This window comes from Ahaetulla prasina, chromosome 1, assembly GCF_028640845.1.
Source record: "Ahaetulla prasina isolate Xishuangbanna chromosome 1, ASM2864084v1, whole genome shotgun sequence".
Classification (NCBI taxonomy): Eukaryota; Metazoa; Chordata; class Lepidosauria; order Squamata; family Colubridae; genus Ahaetulla; species Ahaetulla prasina.
Genome location: NC_080539.1, coordinates 146,823,179 through 146,832,776, shown reverse-complemented (window position 1 = coordinate 146,832,776; position 9,598 = coordinate 146,823,179). Strand labels below are relative to the sequence as shown.

Genomic DNA, 9,598 nt, shown 5'->3' with positions numbered 1-9,598 from the left:
AACACATTAAATTATTTATGAAATAGCATTTTTGTCCGATCAAAACTAGCCACATTGAAATAGACAATAATTGAAGTTGATAAATCATTTTTGGCGGAAATTAGAGGCAGAAAATGTGCAAGATTTTTCATTACATTTGCTTTTGGAACCATTCAGCCCAGCATATCAAAACAAGCTATCTAAATTCTACTTCTAATGCACACGAGAGTGCATTTTGTCTAAAATCTCTTATTTCATGGCTGAATGATATACCCCAGTTATTGGTCATCTGTGGCTCTTTTGTGATCCTGGTATAGAATTCTGCAGAATTTGAAAATCTCAGAAAAACACCTTGAAAAATTTACAGAGAATTTTTTTTCATTTTTTTTCATGACACCTATGTGAATTTCCTATGAAACAATGCCCTCTCAGTATGATAATTTCACTTTTTATATGTGAAATTGTATTTTACGTAATATCACATTTGTCTAATAAACATGGCATTTCATCTTTGACAATATCATATTTGGTTAAACATTTTTGAATAGGTATACCTGGGACATCCTGGGAATAACATTGGAATTGGTTTAAAAGGTATCTTTGTGCTGTATTGCGTTTTGATGATGTGGTAGCAAAAATGGAGATATGTAACAAAATATAAGCTAACCGTGAAATAAACATGATAAATTTATTAAAAAGAGTGAAGCAAAAAACTATCCTAATACTTACTCCTCTTCTATTTCTATCCTTGAGCGGGATTGCACATCTCTTCCATCAGTGTTGTAATAGGCCACTTAGTAGCTTCTGGTCCCAAGGTGCTGTAAAACAATAAACATTGTGTTGCAAATTGATTTTAACTACTGAATTTTTTTTTATATCTTTTCTACCGAATAAAAATACACAATATCTTAAAATGTATTATTTACCTTTTCAACACACTCATAAGCCTTATCTGAGGATCCCATAGAATATGAAAAGAGTTAAACAAATATTTGAGAACCGAATTATCTGGATATTTCATGGTTTTTATGCTATGTTACCTTAAGAAAATGCATTTTATTAACTTTGCATTTACCTACAACTGCTTATTTTGCCATGCAAAATACTATTGTATCGAATAATATGCAAAGGAGCTAGATTTTTATAAGAACTATTTTTGATCTATTCAAAGAAAGCATGCTGCTAAAATGTTATAAAATTCTAGTGAGGGAGAATGATGAAATTCCCAACTGTGACTTTCCAAAGTAGAGAGTCATCAAATGAAACATGTTTATTTCTCTCCCACAATTTGAAGGACAAATCTTACCGTCGTCTTCAGGTTTTCTTTCTCTGTTGAGGCATATGAAATCGAATATTTTTCACATTTTTAAAAAATATTTTTCTTGATAGCCTCTTAGAGTATTTTCTGTTTTTGGGTCTCCTTTGCTATTTCCTGTAAAACAAAATCGATGAAGCACAATCAGAATTTAACTTTTAATCCAGTATATAATTTTACTTAGTGATATTGTTCTAGTTTCTTGCTACTATGTAAAATACTTACAATTTTCAATTGATCCATTTCTTGATGGAAACGCTGAATTTCCGCTTTTAGTTTTTCACACTCCTCCAAATCACTGCCAGTTTCTTGTTCATTTGCAGCCTGGGGGAAGGGAATGTAAGAGAAGAATTGGCTATAAAGGTGTACTGCTGATGTTACTAAGTTGAGTAATGAAACATCTGCAAAAAACCCACCAAGCTCAGAGAGCACCAAGGACCCCACAGTGTAGCTTCTCTGTCTGATTAAAATTGAATGCATTTTCTTCACCTAGAATCATATGGCTGGAAAGCATCTTGGAGGTCTTTTAGTTAAACCTCCTGCCCAAAGCAGGAATTGTTATACAATCCTGAATAAATGGATGTCCACTCTTTTCTAGAAAACCACCAGTAATGGAGAATCCACCACTCTGGCAGCCAAGCTATTCCATTGATTAATTGCTCTCACTATCTGGAAATGTCTTAGTTACAAATAGGATCTCACTTTAAAGAGCTTCCACACATTACTTCTTATCTAGGTCTTAGGTGCTTTTGAGAATATGTCAACCCCTTCATATGTATGACTGAACGTCAAGTACTGGAAGACAGCTATCACGTCACCCCTAATGGAAGCCTCTTTGATAGGCTCCTTAACCAGAGGTGGTATTCAGCAGGTTCTGACCAGTCCTGGAGAACTGGTAGCGGAAATTTTGAGTAGTTTGGAGAACCAGTAAATACCACCTCTGACTTGCCCCACCCCCATCTATACTCTGCCTCCCGAGTCCCAGCTGATAGGGAAGAAATGGGGATTTTGCAGTAACCTTCCCTTAGAGTGGGGAGGGAATGGAGATTTTACAATATCTTTCCCCTGCCATGCCCACTAAGCCACACCACACCCACCATGCCTACAGAACCGGTAGTAAAAAAAATTGAATCCCACCACTGCCCTTAACCGATCATTGTACAATTTATCTTCCAGACCTCATATCATCTTAGTTGCTCTTTTCTACGCTCTTTCTAGACTCTCAGCATCTTTTTGTATTGTGGCAACCAGAACTGGATGCAGTATTCCAAATGTGGCCTCACTAGTGTGGTATAGAGCGGTACTATCACTTGTGATTTTCATGCAATCCTTCTCTTGAGGCACCCTAGAACTGCATTGGCTTTTTTGGCAGCTGCAGCACACTGCTGGCTCATAGTTTAGTGTTGGTCCACAGGAACAATAGTTGCTACTATTGAGCCAGTAACTGCCTATAGTGTGCATTTGTTTTCTTCCTGCAAATGTGATCAAGTCCCCTTCTATCCCTTCATTTAGCTCATTGATGAAGATATTGAGGAGCCCAAGATAGGACCTTGAGATACCTCACTGCATGCTTCCCTCCAGATAGATGTAGTTTCACTGAGGCCTACATGCTGAGTGTGGTTGGTCGGCCAAGTGCAAAGCCATCTGGTGGTGGTACTATCTATCCCACACTATTCTATCTTATGAAGACCTTGGCTATGGTTTACTTCTCAAATGTTTTACTGAATTCTACATATGCTACATCCACAGCATTTGCACTTATTTATTCCACTAATTACTGTAAGTTACTAATGCAATCCCATGTTCTTATTTATATATATATATATAAATATATATATATATTTTCCTTGGGTTTTTTCCAGCCGGCTGTTTCTCACTTGGAAGGTCTTCTTCCTCTTAGGCAGGCCCTGGCAAAAAATAACAAAATAACTAGTACTTGTAAAGCTAAACTTAGTAAGAAATAAATCACTTTATTTTTAAAAGAAAAATAATTAAAATGTTAAGTTGAAATTATACTCACTTCCTTGACTTTGAAGGAGTTTCTCTTTCAAGTACTTGTTTTTTTTCACAAGGCTTTCAATTTCGCTTGCCAAGAACTTGTTCTCCTCCTCCAGCTAAGATGCAGAAATTATAAGAAACATTCAGTAATCATAGAATACAAATAAGCAAATAAAGAGGGAAAGCTAAAACAGGATTGTAAGAGATGTGAATTTTCTACATCTCTTATCTTGGCATTTTTCTCGGCCATCTTCTCCTGGTGTTTTTCTCTCATTTCTTTTGTCTCCTCTTCTGTATTTTATGGAAAAAAACTTCCGCTATTACACAATATTCATGAAAGACATTACATATTAAGCCACCAATGACACACCAAATTATGACTGGTCATTACAAATGGCACAGTCCATTTAAAATGCAATGCAGGGAAACAGATCTTTTTGCATCTTTCTCCCAATAACTTAAAGGGAGTTCAGAGCCTCTCCCAAAGACAATGGTTCTGAAGGAAGGGTTTTTTCCACTCTGTGGTGCAGAGGAAGGCGTGCCCTTCTCTCTCCACTCGTGCTACAGGTACCCACACAAGCAATATGTTTGGTTGCTCACCTTTGTCTCTTTGATGTTTCTTATATTTCTGGAGACAGAACTACCAAAAGAAGACAAAGGGGTGAATTAAGCTCATTCTTGAAATTTAGATCAAAGTGCTATTAAAGAAAGAACTACAAGACCCAGAAAGCTGTCCTGTCTTCCCTTCATCCTTTTCCAAGCTACGCTTCCCCAACTTTTAACACTTTTAACTTTTAACACTTCTTCATTCAACTTTCCAGAGACTGATAATGATGGAGAGAGCTTTATTTCTTGCTGGAGTCATATCCAGCTGCAATGTGCTTTGGCTGTTTTCTGACGATTCATTCTAAAGCACTTTGCAGTAGGCAAATTGCTTGGGATATAAAGACATCTTTTGAAAAGGAAGATAACTACGAAGTGGTGTGAACCAGTTGAATCCCACCATTGGTCTTTTCATTCCTTTTTCTTTGTTGATTGTCTCTCTTGTTCAGTATATAGATGTTATGTCTGTGTGTCTGTTGATCACCAATTTGTTAGTGTGCCCAGCTTCCAGGAATTCTCTAGCATTTTTGGACCTGGTCTAAGATGGCCAATGACATAGATGCATAAAGGAATCCTCTTTTCTGCCCAATAAGATTGCACAATGCACAGATTGAAAATTGCATAGATATTCTCCACTGTTGCAAAGATTGCACAACGGTTTTAGGGCAGATAACCAAGCATTGCCTCATAATCTTTCTTTTTCTTATCAAAAAACCTATCTCATAATTAGTGACCAACTTTAGTGCCACTAGTTCAGTATTTCTCAGCCTTGTTCATCTGAAGAGATTAGGAGTTCAACTCTCAGAATTCATGCTGGAGAGAGAGAATTCTGGGATTTGAAATTCACATATATTCAAGTGGCCAAGGTTGAGAAACCTTGTTAATGGAGAGAGAGAGAGAGAGAGAGAGATCCCACCCCCTGTGACCTCTGAGAAATGGGCAGTTCTTAAATATGTAAAACAAACAAACAAATAGCCTGTGTTCTATTCTCATGACATACTAAACTGTATTGGCCATTAGTCATGGTTAAGAGGCATAAGGATGAAGCACCCAGCAGACAACAGTTGGTGAATATTGTCGCTCCACTATCCTATGCCCCCTTTTTAGCACTGGACTAGGTTCAGCTTGTTCCTAAATTCCTTTGATTCCTATTTTACTTCATTATCCAATTTTAATATAGTTCCTTCCAGATCCCATTACTTATGTCAGTCTATATGCCATGTTACCTTTTTGAATCCTAAATCCTACAGTCAGACATGAAAGTTGAGAAGTAAACAAATAAATAAAACCAAAGATCTCTTACCTCAAAGAGGGCTTTCCCTGCTTAATAGAGGAAAGTCTCCATGATGGAAATAAGGTGAATCTTAAGTAAGCTAAAATAAACTAATATTAACTAAATAAACAAATTTATTAAATATGATAAATATACAAATAAAGATTAAAAATAAAGATATAAATAAATAATATATGTAAATAAGTGTGATATTAAGTAAATAGATGAATAAATAAACAAATAAATATTACAAAGTAAAACAAACCGAAACTATGTAAATAAAGTTAAATAAAACAAAAGCAAATTAACCAACCAATCCTCAGTAACTAAGTAAAGCACCCACATAGGCATAAAAGCTCAGGTGAAGAGCTTCATTCAGCCCACCCAAAAGTTTTAAGTTTACTTCCCCTTTGTGAGCTTGTGCACCTGTTAGCAGTATTATGAGGCGTGACCTCACAAAGGAAAAGCAAAGCAAGCTGATTAGCTGAATGGATGTTACACAGAGTTTTATCTATTTTTCAATATTGGTAGAAAAGTAAATACTAAACCCTGCTGATGTGTTTGGCGGAATCAGATGATGAAGTAACAAGAAAAATTGAACAGAAAAATTAGCGTCCCTGAAGAAAGCAGGGAGATGTCTGGAGAAATAAGCACAACTGAGAGCGAAAAATAGTGAATGAGCAGTGTTAGATTCGGGCAATAACGAGGCAGGAGACCAGGATAGTGACAACAGCTCTTTACTATATGGTGAACCCAGCAACCCGGGCTGGGAAAATCCTCTCTTTATATACAGTTTAGCCAGAGGCTTCATCCAATCAGCAACGTGCTTTTTCCCGCTCAGTTTTCCCTCCACAATTCTTAAAGATACATTACACTCCTTCCCTCCCAGAGAACACTTTACTAATATTTACATAAAATTAACATCTTATTTGTCAACGTAATCACGCAAGTAGACTGGGCGTCTCCTGACTCTTTCGGACCTGCGCAATGCATTTTCTGGGAGTGAGTCGAGCTGACCGGAGGGACTGTTAGTTCCTCTCAGCTCCTCCTCTAGGCCATCCGGCCCTGGATTATTTGCGGAGTCGCCCCTGCTGTTTTCAGGAGGAACCGGTTGGCGTCGCTGGACCTCCTGGAACTCAGATAAGTCCTGCGTTTGCCCCGGGTTTGAGTCAGCTGTGGATTTATGCATTGAATAGTCAGGGTCTGTTTCGTCTGATTCTGCTTTACCGGTTATGCGTTTCCTTATTTGATCTATGTGGCGTTTCCATACCCGGCCATCCTCTATCTCTACTAGATATGATTTTGGTCCTGTTATTCCTAGGATTTTTCCTGCTAACCAGGTCGGGCCCTCGCTGTAGTTGTGTGCCCACACTAGGTCGCCTACTGCCATCTCTCTTGTTTTACCGTGTGCCCCTTTGTAACCGTCTGGTGTGTAGTTTGGGTTTAAACGGTCTAGTGGGCACCTAAGCTTCCGACCCATTAATAGCTCGGCCGGGCTGCGCCAGTTGTTACACAGGGGTTCTGTGTTGGACTGCTAGATATGTATCAATTTTGTTTGCCAATCGCCTGGCCTGATTCTGGACAATGCTTCCTTTGCGCCCGAACGAAACGTTCTGCAAGGCCGTTCGTCGCAGGGTGGAAAGGCGCCGAGAGGACATGTCGGATGCCCTCCTCTGCCAAGTACCCTCAAACTGGGTTGCCGTGAATTGCGGGCCGTTATCGGAGACTAAAGTGTCGGGCAACCCGTGGGTTACAAATAGGTGCCGAGGACTGAAATCACGGCCTCGGCTGTCATGGATCTCATGAGAATGATTTCCAGCCATTTGGAGTAGGCATCGACTACTACCAGAAAGGTTTGGCCGTGAAAGGGGCCGGCAAAATCGATATGGATCCTAGACCAGGGGCCCTGGGGTCTCTTCCATTCCCGAACCGGGGCCGTTGGGGGTAGCGGTCTGGACTCCTGGCAGGCCTGGCATTTCCCTACCCTTTCAGCAATTTCCGAGTCCATTAAGGGCCATCACACATAGCTTCTCGCTAGACCCTTCATTCTCACGATCCCTGGGTGGCCTTCGTGAAGGAGATCCAAAACCTTTTCCCTCAATTTCTCCGGGATCACCACTCGATCCCCCCATAGCAGGCACCCCCCCTGGGCTGAGAGTTCCCCACGTTTTTTTACAAATTCTTTGAAACGCTCGCCCGGCGCAGCGGGCCAACCTCTTTGTACCCAACCAATTACAGTTCTTATTGTAATGTCCTTATACGAAGCCCGAGCCACCTCTTTGGATGTGACTGGGCCAGAGTCCAAAGAGTCAATTAGCAGAACTGGTATCCCCGGAGTGGGGTCTTCGATAGTCTCTGGTAACGGGCATCTGCTCAGGGCGTCTGCATGCCCTAATTCCTTCCCTGGCCGGTGTAGTAATTTGTAAGAATACGCTGCCAGGAAGATAGTCCATCGGGTCAGTCTGGGCGAAAGTGCCACGGGCGTTGGGCGGTCGCCTGCCAACAGACCTAGCAAAGGTCTATGGTCCGTGATGATTTCAAAATCACGACCAAATACATATTCATGGAATTTCTTTACTCCGGAGACTATAGCCAAGGCTTCCTTATCAAGCTGGCTATAATTCCTTTCAGTTGATGACATGGTTCGGGAGTAATATGCAATAGGGGCTTCTGTGCCATTTGGTAACCTGTGGCTGAGTACAGCCCCCACCCCATAGGGGGATTTATCGCAGCTTAACACTAATGGCAGCGTGCCATTGTATTGGATAAGGAGGCTATCACTCGATAGGAGATTCTTTACCCCTTCGAATGCCCTAGCTTCCGCCTTTCCCCAAGACCATGCAGCCGTCTTTGCTAGTAATTTATGCAGCGGCTCGGCTACTGTTGCCTTATTCCTTAAGAATACCGCGTAGAAGTTGACCAGACCTAAGAATGCCTGTAACTCCGTTTTGTTCTTTGGAACCGGGGCCTTCCTGATGGCCCGTACCTTGCTCTCAGTGGGTGAATCCTTCCTGTCTATCCGTAGCCCAGGAATTCCACAGACTCAACCCCGATCTGGCATTTGTTCAGTTTAACTGTGAGACCGGCAGACCGGAAAATGCCCAAAACTTTTCGCAGCCTTACTCCTAATTCCTCTAGATTCTCAGCGGATACCAGTACATCGTCAAAGTATGGTACCACCCTGGTAGGCCCTGCAATAGCCGCCCATTAGGTTCTGAAATAACCCTGGAGCCACACTAACCCCAAACTGTAACCGGGTACACTTAAAAGCCCTCTGTGAGTCACAATTGTCTGCGCTCGCTGTGCTGCTATCTACGGGCAGCTGTTGATAGGCTTGGGCCAAGTCTAGCTTGGCAAAACTTGCCCTTGCCCCATTGAGTGCAGTAAGTGCTGTACCACCGGACGGGTAAGCACTCTTTGCAACGCTTTGTTGCGTTGCCTTGTAGTCAGCGCAACCGGACCGACCCGTCCGGTTTGACTGGGGTGACTATAGGGTCTCCCACTTAGCATGGTCAACTGGCACTAGAATTCCCTGGTTTACTAGCTTGTCCAGTTCCCGGTCAATCCTGGGCTTTAGGCGAACGGGACCCTCCTAGCCTTTAGACGGATAGGGGCAACTTGGGGGTCTAAGTTAAAAGAGATAGGGGTCCCCGTGTACTTGCCCAGGCAGTCTCTGAAAACGTCCCCAAATTCTTTCACGAGTGCGTCTTTGAGGTTGACTTCGTTTCTGAAGATTCCAGTCACTCCCATGCCCAATGCTCGGAACCAGTCCAGTCCCAACAAGCTTGGCAGGGTCCCATCGACTATGGTGATGGGCAGAGTTTTCTTGTAGTGTCCATACTCGACGTGGACGGACGTTACCCCTCGAACAGGGATGCGATTTCCTTGGTAGTCTTGTACCTTTAATTTCTGTGGTTGCAGCTTGCGCTTTGCGATGGCGGGTAAGGCTCTCACGAGATTGTCCCAGGACATGATCGTGATCGCTGAGCCGGTGTCCACCTCCAATCGGCACGGCACCCCCTCAATCTTTGCCTTTGTAAAGATTTTTTTCTCTAGGCGTGTTGATGCGTGACCCACTCTCACGACAGTCTGATTCAACCGCGCCTTTTTAAACTGACCACTCGGGCCGCCCGTTCCCACGCCTGATTGGCCGGTTTGAATTTTTGGCGGGAAGGTTGGGGTGCTCGACAGGCCTGTGCTATGTGCCCTTCCTTTCGCACCGACACACCGCATCTTTAAATTTGCATTGTTGTCGTTGGTGTTGCCCTCCGCAACTTGCGCAGTCACCCCGGTCTTCTTTCTCCGGCCTCCCGGTGTGGAAGACTCCTTCCTCTTCCTCACCGTCCGACTCAGCCTGGATCTCCTCGTTGTGGACCGGGGTTGATTTCGCACCAGCCGTTGGTGCGACCTGCTTTTGTAGGGTTTCCGCC

At 42.4% G+C, this 9,598-nt stretch overlaps 1 long non-coding RNA gene across 1 annotated transcript; it reads right to left on the bottom strand.

Annotated features, from left to right (window-relative positions):
• Positions 1–2,439: 2,439 nt before the first annotated feature.
• LOC131195592 (uncharacterized) lies at positions 2,440–3,931 on the bottom strand. The gene is made up of 3 exons (XR_009154486.1): positions 3,893–3,931; positions 3,315–3,408; positions 2,440–3,201 (listed from the first exon to the last, which is right to left on the bottom strand). It is a non-coding gene; the product is annotated as an uncharacterized LOC131195592 (long non-coding RNA).
• Positions 3,932–9,598: the final 5,667 nt, after the last annotated feature.